Below are 25,576 nucleotides of genomic sequence, written 5' to 3'. Positions count from 1 at the left end.
ATGTTCGAGTATAACGACTTTTCTGGAGACTAGAAATCTACTCTGTAGGAATCGGCATGGGTTTCGAAAAAGACGGTCATGTGAAAAGCAGCTCGTGCTATTCGTCCACGAGACTCAGAGGGCCATAGACACGGTTTCACAGGTAGATGCCGTGTTTCTTGACTTCCGCAAGGCGTTTAACACGGTTCCCCACAGTCGTTTAATGAACAAAGTAAGAGCATGCGTACTATCAGACCAATTGTGTGATTGGATTGAGGAGTTCCTAGATAACAGAACGCAGCATGTCATTCTCAATGGAGATAAGTCTTCCGAAGTAAGAGTGATTTCAGATGAGCCGCAGTGGAGTCTCATAGTACCGTTGCTATTCACAATAAACATAAATGACCTGGTGGATGACATCGGAAGTTCACAGAGACTTTTTGCACATGATGCTGTGGTGTATCGAGAGGTTGCAACAATGAAAAATTGTACTGAAATGCAGGAGGATCTGCAGCGAATTGACGCATGTTGCAGGGAATGGCAATTGCATCTCAATGTAGACAAGTGTAATGTGCTGCGAATACATAGAAAGAAAGATCCTTTATCATTTAGCTACAAAATAGCAGGTCAGCAACTGGAAGCAATTAATTCTATAAATTATCTGGGAGTAAGCATAAGGAGTGATTTAAAATGGAATGATCATATAAAGTTGATCATCGGTAAAGCAGATGCCAGACTGAGATTCATTGGAAGAATCCTAAGGAAATGCAATCCGAAAACAAAGGAAGTAGGTTACAGTACGCTTGTTCGCCCACTGCTTGAATACTGCTCAACAGCGTGGGATCCGTACCAGATAGGGTTGATAGAAGAGATAGAGAAGATCCAACAGAGAGCAGCGCACTTCGTTACAGGATCATTTAGTAATCGTGAAAGCGTTACGGAGATGATAGATAAACTCCAGTGGAAGACTCTGCAGGAGAGACGCTCAGTAGCTCGGTACGAGCTTTTGTTAAAGTTTCGAGAACATACCTTCACCGAAGAGTCAAGCAGTATATTGCTCCCTCCTACGTATATCTCGCGAAGAGACCATGAGGATAAAATTAGAGAGATTAGAGCCCACACAGAAGCATACCGACGATCGTTCTTTCCACGAACAACACGAGACTGGAATAGAAGGGAGAACCGATAGAGGTATTCAAGGTACCCTCCGCCCCACACCGTCAGGTGGCTTGCGGAGTATGGATGTAGATGTAGAAATGGAAGTGGATAGTCCCTGTGAGTTAGGAAGGGCAGAGGTCATCCGAAATTGTACTAATCGCATTCTCTGAAAATTATTTCCAGCAGTTAGTTCATGAGCCCACACGTGAGATTCAATACTGCAAACCCCAAATTCTCCAAAAATAAACGAAAATTGACCTATTCAAAAAAGCAGAAAAAATTAATTTCAAGGCTTCCTGAGAGACAATCTCCACTCTTTCCAAATTATCAGATGTGTCAACAGAAGCTGTACCAAATTAACAAACTACGGTGCTGATACTCCTTGGAACACGAAACGGGTCAGAACACAGTTGCAGAAACAATGAAATAAGCGTGCCTAATTTAAAAGAACAAAAATCTCTGCTATTGCCAATCTTTTACAGAATCACGAAATTTAGTACGGACTTCAACGCAAGCTGCATATAATAGTTTCCATAACGAAACTTTATCTCGAAACCCGACAGAAAATACAAAGAGATTCAGGTGGTATGTAAAATATGCTTGCAGCAAGACACAGTCAATACTCTCTCGGCGCGATAGCAATCGAATTATTATCGACGGCAGCGCTGCTAAGGCATTGTTACTAAACAATGTTGCTATAGACCAGCTTTGGCTTGAATTCAAAGAAATAGTGTCAACAGGAGTGTCAGAATTCCAGAGAGATTCAGGTCGTATGTAAAATATGCTAGCGGCAAAGTACAGCCAACACTTTCTCGGCGCGATAGCAATCGAAACACTATCGACGGCAGCGCTGCCAAGGCATTGTTACTAAACAAAGGCTTTTGAAGTTTCCTCACCAAATAAGACGAAGTAAATATTTCAGAATTCCAATCACGAATAACTATCAACATTAGTAACTTAGAATTAGATATACGAGGAGTAGTGAAGCAACTTAAATCACTTAATAAAAACATGCCTTCTGATCCAGATTGTATACCAATTAGATCCCTTTCAGGCTCCATACTTAACAATCATACACAACCGCTCCCTCAACGAAAGATCCGCACCCAAAGACAGGAAAGTTGGTCAGGTCAAACCAATATTTAAGAAAGATAGTAGGAGTAATCCACGAAATTACAGGTCCATATCTTTAACGTCGATATGCAGCACGATTTTGGAATATATATTGTGTTGGTAAATCATTAAGTTCCTCGAAGAGAACGGTCTATTGACACACAGTCAACACGGATTTAGAAAACGTCGTTCTTGTCCAACACAAATAGCTCTTTACACAAACAAAGTGTTAAGTTGTGTTGGATAGGGATTTCAAATTGATTCCGTTTTTTTTTTTTTTTTTTTTAGATTTCCAACTGGCTTTGACACTGTACCACACAAATGACTTGTTGTGAACTATCGTGGTCGTGGAATATCGTCTCAGTTATGTGACTGGATTAGTGATTTCTTGTCAGAGAGGTAAAAGTTCGTAATAACTGACGTCCAGCAAAACAGAAGTGATTTCTGGCGTTTCCCAAAGTTGTGTTATAGACCCTTTGCTGTTCCTTACCTATATAAACGATTTTGGAGACAATATCAGCAGCTGTCTTAGGCTGTTTGCAGATGACACTGTCATTTATAGACTAATAAAATCACGAGAAGATCAAAACAAATTGCAAAACGATTTAGAGAAGATGTCTGAATGATGCGAAATTTGGCAGCAGACCCTAAATAATGAAAAATGTGGGTTCATCGATATGAGTGCTACCCGTTAAACTTTTCGGATACACTGTAAATCAGCCTAATCTAAAGGCCGGAAACTTAACTAAATACCTAGGAATTATAATTACGAACAATTTAATTTGGAAAGAACACATACAAAATGTTGTGGGAAACGCAAATCTAATAGTGAGTTTTATTGGCAGAACACTTAGAAAATAACAGAACTACTAAAGAGACTGCCTACATTTTGATTGTTTGTCCTCTTTTGGAGTACTCTTGTGCGTTCTGGTATCCTTACTAGATAAAATAAACGTTGAACATAGAGAAAGATCAAAGAGCAGCACGTTTTGCATTATAGCGAAATAGGAGCCAGAGTGTCACGGACATGATACAGAATTTGGGGTGGACGCCATTAAAAGAACCTGTTTTTCGTTGTGACGGAAATTTCTCACGAACATTCAATCACCAACTTTCTCCTTCGTGTGCGAAAATATTTTGTTGACGCCGACGAAAATGGGGAGAAACGATGATCATAGTAAAGTAAGGGAAGTTAGAGCTCGCACGGAACGATACAGGTATTCATTTTTTTACAAGCTGTTCGAGATTGGAACAATAGAGAATTATTATGAAAGTTATTCGATAAACCCTCTGCCAGGCACTTAAGTGTGATCTGCAAAGCATTAATGTAGATGGAGATTTAGAAATTCTCAGAAAAATTGGGGTAAGCTATACTGAGAGACTGGTAATATAAAATATGCACAAGAGCAAAAAGGGCATAATAAGAGTGCACGACCAAGAACGAAGTGCTCAGATTAAAAAGGATGTAAGGGTTGTAGTTTTCCGCCCCTGCTGTTCAATCTGTACATCGAAGAAGGAATGATGGAAATAAAAGAAAAGTTCAGGATTGGAATTAAAATTCAAGGTGGAAGGGTATCAGTGATACATTTCACTGATGACATTGCTATCTTGAGTGAAAGTAAAGAAGAATTACATGATCTCCTGAATGGAATGAACAATCTAACGAATAAAGAACATAGGTTGAGCGTAAATAGAAGAAAGATGAAAATAATTAGAAGCAGCAGAAATGAGAACAGCGAGAAGCTTAATATGAGGATTAATGATCACGAAGTAGATGAAGGAAGGAATTCTACCATCTAGGGCAGAAAATAACCAATGATGGATGGAGGAAGGAGGACATCAAAAACAGGCCAAAACGGAATTCCTGCCCAAGAGAAGTCTACTAATATCCAACATAGGGTTTAATTAATGGAATAAATCCCAAAGAATGCACTTTTGGAGCACGGCATTGTACGGCAGTGAAACATGGACTGTGGCAAATGGCGAATGTTCAAAATTAGGTGCACTGGTAAGGTTCAACAATGGTTCAAATGGCTCAGAGCACTATGGGACTAAACTTCTGATGTCATCAGTCCCCTATAACTTAGAACTACTTAAACCTAACTAACATAAGGACATCACACACATCCATGCCCGAGGCAGTATTCGAACCTGCGACCGTAGCTGTCGCGCGGTTCCAGACTGTAGCGCTTAGAGCTGCTCGCCCACTCCGGCCGGCTGGACTGATAAGGTAAAGGAGGAAGAGGTTCTGCGTAGAATCGGAAAGGAAAACAATATGTGGAAAACACTGACAAGAAGAATATGACATCTATTAAAATATCAGGAAATGACTTACATGTTACTAAAGGGAACTTTAGAGGGCAAAAACTGCAGAGGACAGAGTACAGCAAAATATTTAGGACGTGGGCTGCAACTGCATCTCTGAGTTAAAGAGGTTGGCTCGTGGAGGTCGACATCAAACTAATCAGAAGACTTAAAAAAAAGGCAGGAGACGCCGTTAGTGCATGACGTATGAGGAACGGTACCTGCTTGTAGGAAGAAACCATGCATACCGTAACTGAGGATACACGATTCTGCGCGTATTAGAGCGCATTCTTTGTAAGAAAGTATGATTAAATAAATGGTTTGTAGCATTTCCGGACGTAAGTTCTTTATATCTTTTTTGTTCCGTATCCTCTCATCTGTCAGGTCCTGGAGCTTGTACCCAGTGAAAAAAGTCATCCTGTATATTAGGTTGGTGCATGGGTTCTTAGCGTTTTCGTTTTACATGTCGGAATTCCGGTTGCTATGGGTTTATTTATCGACTGTCATTTGCATTTGAAATTTGCTGTTGTTAGGTGAGTGGAGCTGTGTACGCTAGAAACTGGAGTACCAAGGGAAGAACTCGGAACATTTCCGACATATTCTTCTGTTTGAGTTCAATAGAGGGATGACAGCAACGGAGGCAGCCAGAAACATTTGTGCCGTGTATGGGGATAATGCCACTGGACAGAATACGGCAAGAAAATGCTATTCTTAATTTATGGAGGATCGTTTTGTCATTAGTATCTCTTCACGTTCAGGAAGACCTATAGCATTTGATGAAGATCTTTTAAATGTATTAACTAAGAATGATCCACGTCAGTGTACTCGACAACTGGCAAATGTGATTAATTGTGATAATTCCACCACCATGGTGCGACATTTGCGTGCAGCCGGGAAGGTTCAAAAATCGTGTGTATGGGTACCATATGCTCTGAGCCAAAATCACAAAAATCAGCGGGTGCGCATACTTCTCATTCCTTCCTGCTAGTCACCAGTAGGCCCGTGAACAACACCGACCATACCTGTCGTGTATCGTTCCTGGTGACGACAAATGGTCTCTTTATGCTAACACAAGGAAAAGAAAGCGGCAACTCCCCGTACAAAAACCTGCGCGCATCCATAAAGGATTACGTTACGCATCTGGCGAAGCAGCGGCGGCGTGGTGAAATACGAACTGCCTCCTTGAGGTGTAACCACAGCTGATAACTGTTATTGACAACAACTGAGACGTCTTGCAGACGCAGCCTAAGAACAGCGACCAGGAAGACTGCACGAAGGTAACGCCAGCCCGCTTTCTGCAAGACCGATAAAAAACACTGTACAGGGGTTCGGTTGGGATGTCGTCCCGCACCCACCTTATTCACCTGATCTTGCGCCCGCACATTTTCACTTTTTGCACTTTTTATCGAACAACCTTCAAGGAACTACTTTTCAGGATGAAAATATGCTTCGAACGTGGCATGTTCATCGCCTCTAAACCTCGTGATTTCTAGTCATCAAATCGCAAAGTTATCCCTACATTGGCAGACTTGTAAATACTGAAGGTATCCCCGTATGGACAGGGGAGGCCTGTCAGTAGCAGAATCCGCCGCTCTTCAGCCGAGTGACAAGACAGCTAATACAAGAAGAAAATGTTACAAAAATGGTTCAAATGGCTCTGAGCACTATGGGACTTAACATCTCAGGTCATCAGTCCCCTAGAACTTAGAACTACTTAAACCTAACTAACCTAAGCACATCACACACACCCATGCTCGAGGCAGGATTCGAACCTGCGACCGTAGCGGTCCAGACTGAAACGCCTAACACCGCTCGGCCACCAGCGGTCGACGAAAATGTTACACATAAGGCGATAAAAAAGGTTGACATAAAACAAAGTAATGGGAAATAATGTAGGTAAAAATACACTGTCATGGATACGTTCTAGGGGGACAATTTAAAAAGTCGACATAAAGTTAAAAACACAGTTGGCGATTCGTAGAACACAAGAAAGACACTTAAGTCACACTCACAGATTAAAAGTTGGCCACAGTATTAAAAATACACCAGAACAACACACTTTAAACCACGATGAAGAATAAAACTACCAGGTGGGACCTACCGAGGGAGAGGCCTGAGATTATGGAAAAGGAGGGGAGAGCAAGGCGAGCAGATGACGCGGCGGGATGAAGAGAGTAGGGGTGTCAGCAGGTGCACCAAGAGGCAGGAAACAGGTGGGGCAGGAGATGAAGAGGGAGGGCATGGACGCTGAAGGGGAGCACAGGAGAGGGAGGGGGAGTAGGAGGGGAAAGCCGCTCAGGAGAAGGGGGAAGGTGGCATTAGAGTTGGCAGGAAGGGTAGACATCAGAGCGAAGTTCATCATCCAGGAGGGGTAGATGTTGGAAGATGCATTGGGAAAGGAGGCAGAGGGTGTGGATATGGAGAGAGGTTGTGACGCAACGGTAAAGTTGCAGCAATGGGCTGGTGGTGGAGAGGAAGGGAGACAGCAGGGGTTGAGGGGGGTCAAGGCGGCGGACAATGTATAGGTTGCAGAAGTGTTCAAGGAAAAGGAGAAGGTGGGAGAAGGGGATGAGGTCATAGAGGATGCGTCTGGGGGACGGAAGGCAGATGTGGAAGGTGAGGCAGATAGCATGGCGTTCGAGAATTTGGAGGGATTTATAGAACTTGGGAGGGGAGGAAATCCAGGCAATACTGGCATAACAAAGGATGGGGTGGATCAAGGATTTGTAGGTGTGAAGGGTGGTGGAAGGATGCAAACTTCATGTCCGGCTGGACAGGAGTTTCAAGAGGTGGAGTCTCTTGTGAGATTTGTGCTGGACTGTGATCCATGCTAAAATCTGATGTTTTGAAGAGCGCACCGCAGCGCCTAGTGTAAAGCAGTCTCCCTCCGATACTGGCGGTGGCGCCGCTGTAGCAATCACAGCTTTGGTGTCTCCCTCAGATGGAAAAGGGGGAAGGTTGCCTGTTCACGTGCATTTAAGGGGCGCGATAAGCTCTCCAGGAGTCTGGTCAGTTTTTCTGTCTCACGTTCGCATTTGTGCAGCAGTTAGTGTCGTTCGGAGTGCTAGTATGTCTGTCGTTTGGATCAAACTTTAAAGCCGGTGAAATGAGAGTCTTGACATTCTGTCAGTAACAGAACTCAGCTAGTGGTCGCCCGGTCGAGGCTGAGTTCCTGCAACTGATTCTGCGCGTTAGGGCGCCAGTGTGCTCAAGTTGCTCAGGCAACGGTCATTGGCAGTTGGATCGATCGGTTGGTCGGTCGCACAATGCCTTGAGCGTCGGCACATGTGAGGTCGCCATGTGAGTCCAGTGGGCCGCTTCGTACAGCGAGGGATAGTGACTTCGCGGCCGACACGAGAGCAACAGGAGTCAACCCATGACACCGGGCTGGCCGGCGCGAGCTGCGACGCCGTGAGACGGGAGATTGGCGGGCCTTCCTGCGTCAGTTGAAGTGGCTGGCTGTCGACGGTTCGGGAGAGCGTTGGGAGTGCTGGGCCAGGTGTTCGCCACAAATCGCTGTTTATTAGAAGTTAAGTGATTGGAGATATGTTCTTTTATTTACTTGTAATATTCTACTTCCTGGCAGATTAAAACTGTGTGCCGGACCGAAACTCGAACTCGGGACCTTTGCCTTCCGTGGGCAAGTGCTCTACCATTCTTCTCCATTTGCCCACCCCTGGGAAGGTGGTTATGTATGAATTAGGTGGTCCGTTTTCCCTTGTGGAGTATGGGCGGGTTAGAGCAACCTGCGGTTCGGTTTGCTCAGTAATCGCCCCATCAATCTGCTTTACGTTAATAGCTGCCTCTGTCATGTTTGTCGGATTCGGTATTAACGAATTTATTCCTTGAAGTGTAACGGCCGAATTCCTGAAATATGTTTTTATCTTGCCTATCATCTTGAGATGCGGTATATGTGTAATGTAGAGCATATTTGGCTAATCTTGTATATTTTATGTAAGACTACATTTCATGGGTTTTTATTTGAATAGTTATTTTGATATATAAAGTTGCCACCCTTGCACCGTAAGATTTTTTTTTTTCATTCAAGCTGCACCTTCGGTGGCAAGTTAATCTTTTAATGTTAGCGTTTTGTACTATTTCCATCCCTCCTACGGAGTACATAGTTTATGTGCTTGTGTAAGTTGTTAATTTTTCGTTGAAAGTAATATGGTGTGTTGCAGATTTGAACCAGTGTAGTCTTTCAGAGGTTGTTGTGAGAAGTTGCGACTACAGCCGTGTCAAAAGGGTGCGGCAAGGTTCTCAGCCTGAAAGCTCATACTGTCAAAAATTTGTTCTTTCTGCCTCTGAATAAATTCTACCTTTATATTTAGAGGGTATTTTCTGATTATAATTTTAAATCTGTATTTTTTTAAAGGGGATTTTAGGAATATAATTTCCATTTGTTGAAAGAAATTTTATTTGTTTTCATCAGTTACCCACTGGCAACTACTTCCACACTCACATAGTGTGATTAAATGTGTTAATGTTCTTGATGAATGGCTAGTAAATAAAGTAAATTCTTAAGAAAAAGTTTTGAAAGTAAATTGATGGTTCAGACAGTAAGGAGGTGGGGAGTCCAGATGAGTGGGTAGTCGAAGGTGAGGCCAAGGAATCTGAGGGTAGGAGTGAGGTGGATAGGACAGCCATAAATGGTAAGGTAGAAACCATGGAGACGGAAAGAGTGGTTGGTGTGGCCAGGGTCTTGGAGGGGTTGATACGGAGGAACCACTGGTTGCACCAAGCAGTGAATTGGTCGAGCTGGGTTTGGATGGTACGTTGGGACAGTTGCAGGGTGGGATAAAAGGATAGGAAGGCGCCGTCATCAGCAAATTAGAGGCGATCAACAGGCAGGGGAGGTTTGGGCTTATCAGTAGTGTACAGGAGATAAAGGAGAGGGGGCAGGATGGAGCCTTGGGGCACGCTGGCAAAGGGATAGAAAGTACGGGATTTAGAGTTGTGGATAGTCACATAGGAGGGACGATGGGAGAGGAAGGAAGCAACGAGATGGACGAAGTTGATAGGGAGAGCATAGGTCTGAAGAGGAGCCTGGGTTGCCAGACATGGTCATAGGCGTTCTGGAGGTGAAGGGAAACAAAGATAGCAGAGCGACGGGGGTTATTGGTAAGGTGAGGGATCTGGTCGTCAGTTAAGAAGGAAGGCCGGAAGCCACACTGGTTAAGAGGAAGGAGGCGGTGCTGGTTAAGGTGGCGGTGAAGCTGAGAGAGGATGGTCTCGAAGACCTTACTGAACACGGAGGTGAGGCAGACGGGACGGCAGGAAGAGCTAACAGCGGAGGGTTTGTTGGGTTTAGGGAACAGCAGGACGCAGGAAGCCTTCCACAGGTCGGGGTAAAGTCCAGTGGAGAGGGGGACATTGTACAGGGTAGCAAGGACATCCAGGAAGGTTGGGGGCGATTCCTTGAGGTGGCTGTAGGTGACGCCATTATGAGCAGGAGCAGTGTTGCATTTGGCATGGAGGATGAGTGTGATGTGATGTTCAGTGATGGGAGTGTTGATGTCTGTGGGGGGAAACGTATCCATGTACTGGAAGCTGGGGGCGAACGGTGGGACAGAGGTATCAGTGCGATCAAGGACGGTGAGGAAGAGGGAGTAATCGAAATGGGGATCGTCAGGAATGGAGCAGACCTTGGAGAAGTGGGAAGCAAAATGTTAGCCTTACTGAGGTTATCAGGAAAGGGTCGATCGTCATGGAGGATAGGGTTATGCGGGGTGGGCGAAAACGTCCTCCGTTCCGCAATATATAGCGCACTGTAACTGTTCTGCCCATGCGTCGAAAACTTAATAGATGGACGACACAGCCCGCCGGCAGCGCCCTCCTTGGTGGAACAGCATAACTCAGTCTCCCTCTGTGTTGCCGTTTGCCGGGGCCGTCGGCGCACTCTGTCGTCGTCGAGTTGGCCAAATCGTGGAGATGATGGGATTCTATGCACTGTCCAGCTGGTAGCCGCTGTCACGGTTCAACAGATTTTCTGCCAGAAATATTTCTACAGATTATTTTATAATGGTGTCGCAGAAAGATGTTGCTGTGGACAAATTCATTGTTTTCTCATACTCCATGCTCGAGCACAATACGTTGTACAGCGGAAATGAATGAGAGTCCTCCTGTGGAGAGTTGATGGCGAGATAAGAAGGGCTCACATCTGCCAAACGTGTTATTAAACCGTGTTCGCGAACATATCGCTCTACGCGACAAAATGACGCACATATATGTTCAATATGATGCCTGAAAATCACAATGAATAAACATAAGCAACTGAAGAATTACAATAAAGAGCCAAAGAAACTGGTCCACCTGCCTACTATCGTGTAGGGCCTCCGCGACCACGCAGAAGTGCCGCAACACGGCGTGGCATGGACTCGACTGATGCCTGAGGTAGTGCTGGAGCGAATGGACACTATCAATCCTGCAGGGCCGTCCATAAATCCGTAAGAGTACGGATGCATGTTGCAAGGTATCCCAAATAAGCTCAATAATATTCATGACTGGGGAGTCTGGTGGCTAGCGCAAATGTTTAAACTGAGAATACTGTTTCTGGAGCCACTCTGTAGCAGTATGGACGTCTGGGGTGTCGCACAGTCGTGCTGGAATTTCCCATCGGAATGCACAATTGATATGAATGGTTGCAGGAGATCAGACAGCATGCTTACATACGTGTGACTTTCCAGAGTCGTATCTAGACGTATCAGAGGTCCCACCATAGCCTCCACCAGCTTTAACTGTCCTCTGTTGACATGCAGGGTCCATGGGTACATGAGATTGTCTCCATTCCGTATACGTCCATCCGCTAGATACAATTTGACACGAAACTCGTCTGACCAGGCAACATCTTTCCAGTTATCAACAGTCAGGCCAAGTGCAGTCATCAAAGATATATGAGTGGGCCTTTGACTCCGAAAGCCCATATCGATGATGTTTCGTTGAATGCTATGCACGCTGACACTTATAGATGGGCGAAAACTGAAAATGGCAGCAGTTTGCGGGAGGGTTCACGTCGAAAGATTTTCTACAGTCGTAGTTGTTCCCGTTCTTGCAGGACCTTTCTCCGACCGCAGCTATGTCGCAGATCTGATGTTTTACCGGATTCCTGATATTCAAGGTACATTTGTGAAACAGTCGTACGGGAAAATCCCCATTTCATCGCTACCTTCGAAATGCTGTGTCCCATCGGTCGTGCGTCGATTGTAACACCACGTTCAAACCCAGTTAACTCTTGATAACCTGCCATAGTAGCAGCAGTAACCGGTCTAAGTTGTGCGCCATACACTTGCTGCCGTACATAAGCGTTGCCGACCGCTGCACCGTATTCTGCCTGTTTACTTATCTCTGTATTTGAATACGCATGCCTGTTTCAGTTCCCTTTGCTCTTCAGTGTATTATGAAAGGGAGTTAATGATTTTCGTTTTACAATTTAATCATGGCAGTCAATTTGAAGAATAACGCAGCTCCTTCACATTAACAGTGCCAGCTTTCCAGGCAAAAGACTTCTTAACGACCCAATCATTCATTTCATTAATTTTCAATGTATATGTGTATCGAGGCATGAAAGTTTTTAAACCAAAGTGATTTCTATGCCCAGCTACAGGATGGAAACCACGTATTTTGGTGCAACGAACAAGGGCTATCGTTTGTTGGTTCATCGAAATTATGAACACGTACCTCTTAGTCACTCTGCTGTATGCACTTCGAGCTCGGCCATGGGGTGGCTACAGTGACGAGAAGGGAGTGACAGGCAACGGGGCCGCGACATATTTGAAAGCAGTACATTCAGATGTTCAGAACTGCGTATTATCAGAATATTATTATGGTCCAAACTTTCACGCGGGACCTATTTCTGGGGCTGATACTTTGCTAATGTGCTTTTTTCATCCATAAGATACGAGGTCATATTAGTGATATTTCTTTGTAATTGCATTTGCGCCATTTCAGTGGGCCGGGGTGGGGGAAAGAAATAGGACCAAAACTTTCCAGACGTTAAAGTTGGGGTAGGGGGGGAAGGTGGGTTTACCCTCGGCACGCTCCCCAACCTTATGGTTGGTAAGCCATTGAATAAGATCTGAGATGGGTGCGTAAGTAGGCTGTTTAGGTTTTTATGTTGGTAACGCCATGTTGCACTCTGTATGAAAATCACTGACTGTGCTGTGCGCAGTCTGTGGCTGGTTTGCATTATTGGAATATTTCCTATTGTAGTGTTGGGCAGTTGGAAGTGAACAGCGCGTAGCGTTGAGCCGTTGGAGGTGAGCCACCAGCAGTGGTGGATGTGGGGAGAGAGATAGCAGAATTTTGAGAGCGGACGATCTGGACGTGTGTCTATGAGAAAGAGTAAATTTGTAATTTGGGATATCATGAACATTTATATATCTGATGACTTTTGAACACTATTAAAGTAAATACATTGTTTGTTCTCTATCAAAATCTCTGATGACTTTTGAACATTATTAAGGTAAATACATTGTTTGTTCCCTATCAAAATCTGTCATTTGCTAACTATGCCTATCAGTGGATAGTGCCTTCAGTAGTTAGAATCCTTTATTTAGCTGGCAGTATTGGTGCTCTCTGTATTGCACTAGTTGGAGTAACGAAGATTTTTGTGAGGTCAGCGATTCATGAAAGGTATAGGCTATTTTTAGTCAGGACCATCGTTTTGTAGGGATTATTGAAAGTCAGATTGCGTTGCGCTAAAAATATTGTGTGTCAGTTTAGTGATGATGAGAATAAGTAAACAGAGAAATGTCTGAGTACGTTCAGTTTTGCTCACCTGTTTGAAAATCAAATAAGGTAAGGGGTTTACCAACACTATCATTTTCATAATTGTCTAAGGGGTGGTTTCAGGCGTACCCATTGTCAGGATGTGGGTAACGAACTCAATAAACGAAGTACGTGTAAAGAACTGTTATAGTTTCTGTGTAACTTTCTTACATAAGTTGAAGAACTTATAAGTTTAACATTTGTACATAACACGCCCCTTTTTCGTTGTAGGTAACACAGATAGGTTTCTGACAAATCCTGTTTTCTCTTTTAACCATCCTTTGCTCAAGTCCGATCGCTACCAGTAACAATTGTTTCAATTGAAGGGCTTATTTGAGTAGTGGTACAAGTCCATTTTTGTCCATTCTGAGATATACAATCCTAAACGTGAATGAGCTCATTTAACTTTAGGACTATGTACCTCAGAACAAACAAAAATGGACTGGTACCACTATTCAAATAAACCCTTCCATTAACACTGAGTAAAACACATCGGGCATGAGATTACAATTTAGATGTTTCAAATTATACGTGTTTAACATGCTACAAGGACTAATACAGTCAGAGACTGCTGCATTTCACTGTTACGCAGAGTGGATACACCGGCCCATGCCGTGGCCACACGACGGCAACAAATTCGGCCGCGCGAAGAATCTGTGCGCGCGGCTCGTTAGCGCCGCAGCTTCGGCCGCCAGCACCTGGCGCCGGCGCCGGTGGGCGTCCGGCGTGAAGGGCGTCGGCGGCGGTGGCGGCGGCGGCGGCCGGCCTAACAGCGTTAGCGGCGCGCCCCGGACCTGCGTCGCAGCTGCATTAACGGCGTTACGAGACGGCGCGCTGTCTGCCGCCCCACTCAATGTGCAAATGCGATTCCACGCGCCGACACCACGTGTTCCTGATTGGCCCGCTGGACGCGCCGCTAACCGAATTCCCTCGTCTGCAGCCGCCGAGGCCGGGTCCCACACCTGATTCCTCTCCGATCGCAGTGGACAAAAGGGTCACAGCGGAACAGTGCTAACGGGCGTGCCCGTCCCTTCCCTGCTCCAAACAACGACAAACAGACGAAGGTCGCTTAGTATCGGACAGCGGTTTGTATCGGACAGTAGCTGGTTCTGAGTTCCTGCGCTAGTGGAACCACTTGTCGCAGTGTGACCTGTGGCGGAGCGAGGCCGCTCAAAACGAGTAACCTGTTTCTAGTGAGCTGCAGAGGGCCAAGTGGAGACACCTCTGCGAGAAGTGGGCAAAGCTGTTGAGGAACCTGTGAAGTGTCAACTGCTCTAATAAAACGTTATTAGACATCAGTATTTTTTGACAATGTTTCTAAGTCCTCGTTCTTCCGCTCATGCCTCGCTCTCTCAGCGGTGGGCCGGATTCTAGCCGCGGCGGGCTGCTGCCGAGCAGGCACTGCCGTTTTGGACAGGCTGCTGGAGTGTACTCGCTAGCACTCCGATTTCTACGATTGTGCTTGATGACCCATCTACGACATACTTGGTGTCAGTAGATGTGTGATCAGTTGATCTCCTCCCTACCCCTGGTACGTTTCCAGCACCGTTAGGCACCCTCTTGTGGGGTGGGAAATTGCCCCTAAAGGCGGAACAATCAGCAATGATCAACGACATGAGGATGCAGAAGGCAATGGAAACCACTGCATTAAAGACACGTAACGTGTATCCACAGGACATGTGGCCTGTAGTTGAAGAAGTGTCATGATGATATCTCCGTTGGCAAAATATTCCGGAATAGTCCCCCATTCGGATCTCCGGGAGGGCACTGCCAAGGGGGAGGTTCCCATGAGAAAAAGATTGAATAATCAACGAAAGGATAATGTTCTACGAGTCGGGGCGTGGAATGTCAGAAGTTTCAACGTGGTAGGGAAACTAGAAAATCTGAAAAGGGAAATGCAAAGGCTCGATCTAGATATAGTAGGGGTCAGTGAAGTGAAGAGGAAGGAAGACAAGGATTTCTGGTCAGATGAGTATCGGGTAATATAAACAGAGGCAGAAAATGGTATACTAGGTGTAGGATTCGTTATGAATAGGAAGGTAGGGCAGAGGGTGTATTACTGTGAACAGTTCAGTGACCGGGTTGTTCTAATCAGAATCGACAGCAAACCAACACCGACCACGGTAGTTCAGGTATACATGCCGACGTCGCAAGCTGAAGATGAACAGATAGAGAAAGTGTATGAGGATATTGAAAGGGTAATGCAGTATGTAAAGGGGGACGAAAATCTAATAGTCATGTGCGACTGGATTGCAGTTGTAGGGGAAGGAGCAGAAGAAAAGGTTACAGGAGAATATGGGCTTGGCACAAAGAATGAAAGAGGAGAAAGACTAATTGAGTTCTGTAACAAGTGTCAGCTAGTAATAGCGAATACCCTGTTCACGAATCACAAGAGGTGGAGGTATACTTGGAAAAGGCCGGGAGATACGGGAAGATTTGAATTAGATTACATCATGGTCAGACAGACATTCCGAAATCAGATACTGGATTATAAGGCGTACCCAGGAGCAGATATAGACTCAGATCACATTATAGTAGTGATGAAGAGTAGGCTGAAGTTCAAGACATTAGTCAGGAAAAATCAATACGCTAAGAAGTGGGATACGGAAGTCCTAAGGAATGACGAGATACGTTTGACGTTCTCTAACGCTACAGATACAGCAATAAGGAATAGCGCAGTAGGCAACACAGTTGAAGAGGAATGGACGTCTCTAAAAAGGGCCATCACAGAAGCTGAGAAGGAAAACATAGGTACAAAGAAGGTAGCTGCGAAGAAATCATGGGTAACAGAAGAAATACTTCAGTGGATTGATGAAAGGAGGAAGTACAAACATGTTTCGGGAAAATCAGGAATACATACATACAAGTCGCTGAGGAATGAAATAAATAGGCAGTGCAGGGAAGCTAAGACGAAATGGCTGCAGCAAAAATGTGAAGACATCGAAAAAGATATGATTGTCGGAAGGACAGACTCAGCATACAGGAAAGTCAAAACAACCTTTGGTGACATTAAGAAAAGCAACGGTGGTAACATTAAGAGTACAACGGGAATTCCACTGTTAAATGCAGAGGAGAGAGCAGATGGGTGGAAAGAATACATTGAAAGCCTCTATGAGGTTGAAGATTTGTCTGATGTGATAGAAGAAGAAACAGGAGTCGATTTAGAAGAGATAGGGGATCCAGTATTAGAATCGGAATGCAAAAGAGCTTTGGAGGACTTATGGTCAAATAAGGCAGAAGGGATACATAACATTCCATCAGAATTTCTAAAATCATTAGGGGAAGTGGCAACAAAACGACTATTCACGTTGGTGTGTAGAATATATGAGTCTGGCGACATACCATCTGACTTTCGGAAAAACATCATCCACACAATTCCGAAGACGGCAAGAGCTGACAAGTGCAAGAATTATCGCACAATCAGCTTAACAGCTCATGCATCGAAGCTGCTTACAAGAATAATATACAGAAGAATGGAAAAGAAAATTGAGAATGCGCTAGATGACGATCAGTTTGGCTTCAGGAAAAGTAAAGGCACGAAAGAGGCAATTCTGACGTTACGGCTAATAATGGAAGCAAGGCTAAAGAAAAATCAAGACACGTTCATAGCATTTGTTGACCTGGAAAAGGCGTTCGACAATATAAAATGGTGCAAGCTGTTCGAGATTCTGAAAAAGGAGGGGTAAGCTATAGGGAGAGACGGGTCATATACAATATGTACAACAACCAAGAGGGAATAATAAGAGTGGACGATCAAGAACGAAGTGCTCGTATTAAGAAGGGAGTAAGACAAAGCTGTAGCCTTTCGCCCCTACTCTTCAATCTGTACATCGAGGAAGCAATGATGGTAATAAAAGAAAGGTTCAGGAGTGGAATTAAAATACAAGGTGAAAGGATATCAATGATACGATTCGCTGATGACATTGCTATCCTGAGTGAAAGTGAAGAAGAATTAAATAATCTGCTGAACGGAATGAACAGTCTAATGAGTACACAGTATGGTTTGAGAGTAAATCGGAGAAAGACAAAGGTAATGAGAAGTAGTAGAAATGAGAACAGCAAGATACTTAACATCAGGATTGATGGTCACGAAGTCAATGAAGTTAAGAAATTCTGCTACCAGGCAGTAAAATAACCAATGACGGACGGAGCAAGGGGGACATCAAAAGCAGACTCGCTATAGCAAAAAAGGCATTTCTGGCCAAGAGAAGTCTACTAATATCAAATACCGGCCTTAATTTGAGGAAGAAATTTCTGAGGATGTCCGTCTGGAGTACAGCATTGTATGGTAGTGAAACATGGACTGTGGGAAAATCGGAACAGAAGAGAATCGAAGCATTTGAGATGTGGTGCTATAGACGAATGTTGAAAATTAGGTGGACTGATAAGGTAAGGAATGAGGAGGTTCTACGCAGAATCGGAGAGGAAAGGAATATGTGGAAAACACTGATAAGGAGAAGGGACAGGATGATACTACATCTGCTGAGATATGAGGGAATGACTTCCATGGTACTAGAGGGAGCTGTGAGGGCAAAAACTGCAGAGGAACACAGAGATTGGAATACGTCAAACAAATAATTGAGGACGTAGGTTGCAAGTGCTACTCTGAGATGAAGAGGTTAGCACAGGAAAGGAATTCGTGGCGGGCCGCATCGAACCAGCCAGTACACTTATGAATATATATATATATATATATATATATATATATATATATATATATATATATATATATATATATATATATATTGCACCCGAAACGAGGACCACGAGACGGCCTGTCGCTGGCTTCCGCATTGAAATCCGTTTTTGGCAGTATTCTGCGATGTGATGTTGTCGGAAGGCAGTCACATAGCAGACAGCGGGCAGCATGAATGAAGTTCAGCACGTGAAGACCATCATCCTGAGAACATCTTCGAGTAGTTCATACATTGCGCTGGAGCATCAAGGTCATACGATGGTTACCCAGAAAGTAATGCACCACCTTTTTTTCAGCCAAAAACAATGCTTCGAATGCGAAACTCTACGTATGTATAATCTGAAAGCCGGTCGGTGTGGCCGAGCGGTTCCAGGCGCTTCGGTCTGGAACCGTGCGACCGCTATCATCGCAGGTTTGAATCCTGCCTCGGGCATGGATGTACGTGGTTAGTTAGGTTTAAGTAGTTCTAAGTTCTAGGTGACTGATGACCTCAGATGTTAATTCCAATAGTGCTCAGAGTCATTTGAACCATTTTGTTATTTGAAGTTTCCTGATACAACGCGCCAACTTTCCGTCACTTAAGACATATAGTGTGGCTACAGGAGAGTTTCAGAATGCCGTCTGTAGGTGATACGCGCTACAAGTAAAATTCCGTCACTGAATTTCTAACTGCAAAGAAAGAAACTGCGAGGCATACTCACAAACGCTTGTGCCAAGTCCTTGGAGCATCTGCTGTCGACAGAAGTGCGGTTATTCGTTACGTACGGAGAGTTAGGTCAGCAAAGGTGATTTCGCGGAGGTCCACGATTTGCAGCGTTCGGGGAGACCATCCTCGGCTGTCACACCTGATATGCTGCAGCGACCTGATGTTGTTTGGGCCATTAAAGGATGCCATTCGTGGAAGACATTTCGAGAACGATGAGGAGGTGATTCACACAGTGAAGCGCTGGCTCCGCCACCAGGAGAAGGATTGGTACCGACAGGGCATACACGCGCTTGTTTTACGCTGGAGGAAGGCCATGGAACGTGATTGAGATTAGTTGGAAAAATAGGATGTGTAGATAAAAGACCATACTTTCGTGTGTGTAATTCTCAGTATATTCAATAAGGAATTGTTGAAGGAAAAAATGTGAGGTGGACTACTTTTTCTACAGTACCGTAATCATGAAATCGAGTGCTATTAATGTGACTGCCGTCCATCTCAGCATCAGATCATGACGAGAGCTGGTGAGCTGGAGTATTGAAAGGGAGTTGGGGTGAGGCTGTGGCGCGAGGCTCGGTTCCTAAAAACCACAGGTCTCCTTATTCTGGTACGTTTACTTAACTGTCTGTTGACTGCTGTGTTGGTCGCTTGCTGTGTGCCTTATGAAAGAGATAAAGTATTTTGCAACATGTCTCACGAGCTAACAAGTAGCCCGTCTCGCTTCCTTTGGTTTTTCGTCTACGCTTACTTTCTGATGAATGCGTTTACTTGGCCGGCAGACTGTGTCGTCGACCTGACCCCCTTATGACCTTCAAAATGGTTCAAACCGCTCTGAGCACTATGAGACTTTACTTCTGAGGTCATCAGTCCCCTAGAACTTAGCACTACTTAAACCTAACTAACCTAAGGACATCACACACATCCATGCCCGAGGCAGGATTCGAACCTGCGACCGTAGCAGTCGCGCGGTTCCAGACTGTAGCGCCTAGAGCCTCTCGGCGCCTCGGGCCGGCTATAACATACTGGCTCGCTTCCTGCTTCCTCCTCTGTCTCTGGCATTACCTGAATTTGCCAGCGGCAGGGTGAGTTTTAAAAACTTTTTCTAATTTTCACCACTTACTATCTTGCTTCGTAAAAAAGCTTTTCGGTACAGGTAGTTCACTTTGGAGATTTGAATTTGGTTAATAAGTAGGTAATATTCCATTTTTATCGTAAGAGATAGCAAAGGACTTGGAAGAACAATGGAACGGAATGGCCAGTGTTTTGAAAGAAGGGTATAAGATGAACATCAACAAAAGCAAAACGAGGATAATGGAATGTACTCGAATTAAGTCGGGTGATGCTGAGGGAATCAGATTAGGAAATGAGATAGCAGTAAAGGAGTTTTGCAAAATAGCTGATGTTGGTCGAAGTAGAGAGGATATAAAATGTAGACTATCAATGGCAAGGAAAGCGTTTCTGAAGAAGAGTAATCTGTTAACATCGAGTATAGATTTAAGTACCAGGAAGTCGTTTCTGAAAGTATTCGTATGGAGTGTAGCCATGTATGGAAGTGAAACATGGACAATAAATAGTTTGGACAAGAAGAGAATAGAAGCTTTCTAAATGTGATGCTACAGAAGAATTCTGAAGATTAGATGAGTAGATCAGAAACTAATGAGGAGGAATTGAATAGAATTGGGGAGAAAAAGGAGTTTGTGGCACAACTTGACCAGGAGAAGGGATCGGTTGGTTGCACATGTTCTTGAATAGAATTGGGGAGAAGAGGAGTTTGTGGCACAACTTGAGCAGAAGAAGGGATCGGTTGGTAGGACACGTTCTGAGGCATCAAGGGATCACCAATTTAGTATTGGAGGGTAGCGTGGAGGGTAAAAATCATAGAGGGAGACCAAGAAATGAATACACTAAACAGATTCAGAAGGATGTAGGTTGCAGTAGGTACTGGGAGATGACGAAGCTTGCACAGAATAGAGTGGCATGGAGAGCTGCATCAAACCAGTCTCAGGACTGAAGACCACAACAACAACAAAATCGTAACTTTTGATACAACTTGTGACGGAACAAACCCCCATTACTAGATGAATATTTCTAGTATGCAATGATCGCTTTGTGGAGAGCGAGCGCGCTGCATGGTTCGCGATTCGCGGAAATGCTTGGCGCGCCGGCGCGAGATTTGCAACGGTCGGTGGGAGGGTTGGCCTCCGCCGCCGGGCGGCTACGTGGGCTGCAGCTTGGGGCATTGTTTTTTCGCGCATTACGTGAAAACTATGTAGCTTACGGGTAAGTGCGATGCGGCAGTGGATTGTGGTCAGCAATATGCACCTTCTGAAAGATCGGTCTGTGTTTCAAGTCACGAGACACAAAAGTTATAGTAACTTTAATATCACGAATACTGAATGATTAAGTAAATAATGAATAACAACTTACAGCGATGAGCAACCACTCATTACAAACGTTTCGTCATAGCGGATCGAGTGCCATAGTCATATGTTAAAACTCATAAATAGTGAACCCCGTAAAGAGCAATAAACATAGTTTGAGGGAAAATTGTTTATAAAAATCAACAGAAAATTCATGACGTAAAGAACGGCACTATATAATATTTTGGGTGGCATCTCAGGTGTTTTAAACCAGTTATACTATACACGAAACTTGCAATAGTTTTCATTGTTTGCAAATTATTATTAACATTAATCGCCCATAATTAATTAATTATTATAGATATGAAGATTTTGAGCAGTGCAATGTGTAAATCGCAATAGATTACTTCTGAAAACGGTGCTATATGCAGTTCTATGTTAAAACTTTGCAGCACAGATGTAAACAAACAAATTTGCGCTAAGTGGCGAAACTCTGCAAAAAGTAAAACTTTATTTACGGGCGATAGGATAATCCTAGAATTAATGTAACATAGTAAATGGGATATACTTTCTAGCGCGGTTCCAATGGTGTACTTGTTTCCGTCGAGGGACGTATGTATCAAAATTTGTAACCTTAACTGGTGAGATCGGTACTTAAATAACCAGGATGGTGGACATCCAAGCCTATATAAGAAAGCGGCCATCTTGGCCAGTGGTCGGTCGTTGGTCAATCGTTTGGCGGGTGGGTGGCGAGGAAGCTCCACTTTTGTGTGGCCCATGTGGTCGTTTGAGTAAGAGTTTTTCGCGCGAATTTATTTCAACAAAGAGTACTGTTTAATAGTGCAAGTGTGCTTGCATATATTTGGTTCACTGGAAGTGAAACGACACTTGAGTGAGTACGAATTACGAGGTATACATCGGCGTAAGTGAACAAGTGACGATCTGTGATTTCGCGCCGAAAGTGCTAGAACAAAGATGACACTAGGACTTGTGGTGATGTTAGAATTGATTGAGTGATTTTCGTTTATAGTAGCCTACATTATTTCTACTGAGGCTCGGAGTCAAATTATTATTAAAGTAAAACTGTAAACCGGCTCACCAGTGCTAATTTCGTTCTGTGAAAGAAAAAGAACGCCAATAAATAGTGATTGAACTATGTCGTGAGAAACTGATTTTGCTGTAATAATCGCATAATTTTTGTTCCCTGGTATAAACTGTACTCATGTCTGAGTGAATAATTAATTCAAAAACTATAACTAATGCCATGGTGTGGAACAGTGTGCTAATGCACGAAGTGTGTAAATCATCCCCTGAGACTTACGTGAGAGCCAAAATTTGGAATAACATTTTTAACCAACATTTGAATATGCACATTCGTGTGAACTCTGCAACCGCACTTCTTTATTTACGCCCCGTCGTAAACTGATATCATTATGTATGTTGTAGACTGTGAGAATCCCTAGCGCAATCAATAACAACAGGAAATTGGAACTACGACAATGGTGCGTTTGATTTGTACTAAAGATTGCAAAGTCGTCTTGTACCGGACAAAACCGATACCATAAATACATCTTTTCTTTAAAAGACAAATACATAGAATCCAACATGTAAGTGAAATAGCAAATAACATGAAGGAATCCGAAGAAAAAGATAGCCCTACTGAAATGACAATCAGCGACGTCAATCAGAAATATTCAGTTCAGAGATGTACATTAGGTGATAGACTTAAATGTTTTATAGTAAAACAAAGAGGTGGTGGGAAACCCTTTTCGCAGAGAATATTCAGTGATGCACAGGCAAAAATATTGTACGATGGAACCTTTGAAATTGACTGGGTTCAGTGCCACATTTGTCAGGGCTGGGCATATGAGAATTGTAGCCATTAATGCTGAACATTATTGGATAAACGTGCGGTGCATGTGTCACTAAACGGTAAACTAGTAGTTTGGTTTTGCCGTATTCTATTCAGTGCTTTAATCTAATTATTTTATTATGAACTTTTGCTTATCTGACACAAGTTTCTCCTGACGTGGCGACCTAGTACTAAGATGAATAACTTATACTTATTTTAGCTTAATGTGATAGCCATTCACTATACAATTCAAACGTTCTTGTAATGAAAACCACATTTTCACACATTACAATTTAATGCTCGATGAAAGCATCCAAAAATTTGTTCAGAACACATTGGGTGAAAAGAAGTATTAAAAATTAGCGTCGAACGTTTATTCTTATGACATTGACTTTCACGATTCTCTTACGCAACGTTTCATAACATCTTTATCGTGAAGAACGCACCAATACAGGGAAAATGTAATTTCGAAAAGCCCACGTGTCCATTACAATCCAACCATCCGCTGCTGAAACGAATCAGTTGTGTGTTAGTTTCAAAAGTAACAGTCAAAAACAAATAGCTTTGGAAGTGGTATAAGCACAACACATTCATGGAAGGAAACCGCTTGGCGGCTTACCTCTGCGTCCTGATATGCAACCGCTGACACAACCGACGCTACCATGAGAGCTGCACTACCGCACTGAAGGCATACATAGCGGGAGCACTATTAAGGGTGAACCCCAACTCCACCTACAAAACTATGCGCCCGTTATATCAAACCACTCACGAAATGTCCCTGGACAAACTCAGAAATTATGTCGTTGGAATTCGAATTAACACTGAATACAATTGGGCATCTTAAAGAAGCAGAGAGCTGAAAGTAAGCGCTACCTTTCTGTGAAACGTTGATGAGGAATGTCAAAACGGTTTCGCACAATACTGATGGAAATTGAAGACGTACACACATTTGTACCTCCAGTTGTCCATTACCGCAATGTTATCCTGAGGGGTCTGTCTCAGGAAAGCTCACGACGCGTGGCATTGGTCATAAACGCCTGCGGTCCATATACACTCCTGGAAATGGAAAAAAGAACACATTGACACCGGTGTGTCAGACCCACCATACTTGCTCCGGACACTGCGAGAGGGCTGTACAAGCAATGATCACACGCACGCCACAGTGGACACACCAGGAACCGCGGTGTTGGCCGTCGAATGGCGCTAGCTGCGCAGCATTTGTGCACCGCCGCCGTCAGTGTCAGCCATTTTGCCGTGGCATACGGAGCTCCATCGCAGTCTTTAACACTGGTAGCATGCCGCGACAGCGAGGACGTGAACCGTATGTGCAGTTGACGGACTTGGAGCGAGGGCGTATAGTGGGCATGCGGGAGGCCGGGTGGACGTACCGCCGAATTGCTCACCAAGTGGGGCGTGAGGTCTCCACAGTACATCGATGTTGTCGCCAGTGATCGGCGGAAGGTGCACGTGCCCGTCGACCTGGGACCGGACCGCAGCGACGCACGGATGCACGCCAAGACCGTAGGATCCTACGCAGTGCCGTAGGGGACCGCACCGTCACTTCCCAGCAAATTAGGGACACTGTTGCTCCTGGGGTATCGGCGAGGACCATTCGCAACCGTCTCCATGAAGCTGGGCTACGGTCCCACACACCGTTAGGCCGTTTTCCGCTCACGCCCCAACATCGTGCAGCCCGCCTCCAGTGGTGTCGCGACAGGCGTGAATGGAGGGACGAATGGAGACGTGTCGTCTTCAGCGATGAGAGTCGCTTCTGCCTTGGTGCCAATGATGGTCGTATGCGTGTTTGGCGCCGTGCAGGTGAGCGCCACAATCAGGACTGCATACGACCGAGGCACACAGGGCCAACACCCGGCATCATGGTGTGGGGAGCGATCTCCTACACTGGCCGTACACCTCTGGTGATCGTCGAGGGGACACTGAATAGTGCACGGTACATCCAAACCGTCATCGAACCCATCGTTCTACCATTCCTAGACCGGCAAGGGAACTTGCTGTTCCAACAGGACAATGCACGTCCGCATGTATCCCGTGCCACCCAGCGTGCTCTAGAAGGTGTAAGTCAACTACCCTGGCCAGCAAGATCTCCGGATCTGTCCCCCATTGAGCATGTTTGGGACTGGATGAAGCGTCGTCTCACGCGGTCTGCACGTCCAGTACGGACGCTGGTCCAACTGAGGCGCCAGGTGGAAATGGCATGGCAAGTCGTTCCACAGGACTACATCCAGCATCTCTACGATCGTCTCCATGGGAGAATAGCAGCCTGCATTGCTGCGAAAGGCGGATATACACTGTACTAGTGCCGACATTGTGCATGCTCTGTTGCCTGTGTCTATGTGCCTGTGGTTCTGTCAGTGTGATCATGTGATGTATCTGACCCCAGGAATGTGTCAATAAAGTTTCCCCTTCCTGGGACAATGAATTCACGGTGTTCTTATTTCAATTTCCAGGAGTGTATCTACGGCATCCTACTTTTTGATCATATCTCATCACCTTGTTCACAGATATATTGACTGCGCGCAGACAAGAGCAGACATTTCCACACACCGAGTCACACATATGACTAAACGACCACAAATCTCCTTTCTAAACAATACAGCAGAAACATTTGTTCGCATCAAAGCATA

This window comes from Schistocerca gregaria, chromosome 4, assembly GCF_023897955.1.
Source record: "Schistocerca gregaria isolate iqSchGreg1 chromosome 4, iqSchGreg1.2, whole genome shotgun sequence".
NCBI classification, from domain to species: Eukaryota; Metazoa; Arthropoda; class Insecta; order Orthoptera; family Acrididae; genus Schistocerca; species Schistocerca gregaria.
This window is presented reverse-complemented; position numbering follows the sequence as displayed.